This window comes from Aureococcus anophagefferens, assembly GCF_000186865.1.
Source record: "Aureococcus anophagefferens unplaced genomic scaffold AURANscaffold_8, whole genome shotgun sequence".
Taxonomy (NCBI): domain Eukaryota; class Pelagophyceae; order Pelagomonadales; family Pelagomonadaceae; genus Aureococcus; species Aureococcus anophagefferens.
In genome coordinates this window covers 81963-83227 of record NW_008705568.1, presented here as the reverse complement: position 1 = coordinate 83227, position 1265 = coordinate 81963, and the positions used below count along the sequence as shown (strand labels likewise).

The following is a 1265-nucleotide window of genomic DNA, read 5'->3' as shown; positions in this document are numbered from 1 at the left end:
CCGACGCCGACGAGCGGAGGAAGCGGTCCTTGAGCGAGGCCGCGGCCTCGGCGTCCGACGCCGGCGCGCCGAGGTTCGACGACGAGGCCGCGACCTGGATGCCCTGGACCTGGTGGGCGGCGGAGAGGAGGGCGATGGCGGTGAGAATATGGAGCGGCATCGCAAGGACCTGTGAGACGCTGAGTAAACTGCGAGGTGATGAACAAATCGCGAGGAGCCCGGGCGATGTCGCGCCGACCGAAGACGAGACCGAGGAGAGGCGTGAGCGAGATGAGGGCCAAGAGGGCGCGGGGGAAGAGGGCGCGGGGGGGAAGCCCGGAGGAGAGAGCGAGAAATTTCGAGACGCGGCCGCGTGCGTGCGGGTCGGTTGAATCGTAGATGTTGAGCAGTAGATGATGAGCAGTAGGAATGCTCTCGTGTCGCCCCGCAATGCCGACGAGTTTGGCCGGCGCAAGAAATCACACTTGTGATCCATGCAACACCCCGCTGGACTCGGGCACTTACATAACGCCATCCGCCGAACAGGAAACAGCCAAGAGCAGACCTCCAACAATTACCAACTATAACACGAGCGGCTTCGTGATGTCGCGGAGTGACCGGGCGATCTGGTCCGCGAGCCCCGCGGGTGCCACCGGGCTTGCGGAAGTCGAAGAGCCTTAGAGAAGAGCCTCTACCGGCGGGATATGCTAACACAAAGCCAGACCTCGAAAAATGACCAAGGAGATCACGAGCCGCGGCGCCAAAGGAGATCACGCGCGCGCCCGCTTGCGCGCGCCGACGTCGGCGGCGTGGGCGCGCTTGCGGACGCCGACGAGGCGCGCCACGAGGTCGGCCTTGAGGCCGTCCTCGGAGTCGGCGCCGGCGGCGCGGAGCTCCGCGCGGAGCTGCGACACCTTGAGCCGCTTCGCCGCGCGCAGCGCCGCGGCTTCGTCGAAGTCGTCGTCGTCCGAGGGCTCATCGGGCGGCGGCGGCGCGCGGCGCGGCGCGGCGTCCGCGGTGTCGCGGGGCTTCCCCGGGCGGCGCGGCGCGGCGTCCGCGGCGTCGCGGGGCTTCCGCGAGGCCGCGGCGCGCGGCGCGGCGTCCGCGGCGCCGTCGACGCGGGGCTTCGGGCGCGCGCGGCTCCGGAGACCGCCGACGCGCGGCTCCGGCGGCGCGGGCGGCGCGGCGGCGGCGCGCGCCTCGGGCGGCGGCGCGGCGGCGGCGGCCTCCGGCGCGGCGGCGGCGGCCGGCGCCGGCCGGCCTCCCCCGGCGACGAGCGACTCGAC

At 72.3% G+C, this 1265-nt stretch overlaps 1 protein-coding gene across 1 annotated transcript in view; it reads right to left on the bottom strand.

Moving 5' to 3' along the window:
- AURANDRAFT_63745 (hypothetical protein) overlaps nt 1-1265 on the bottom strand; it is a gene marked incomplete at both ends in the record, with an annotated part of 8715 nt that overhangs the window by 3941 nt on the left and 3509 nt on the right. The gene's annotated exons all lie outside the window — the stretch shown is intronic.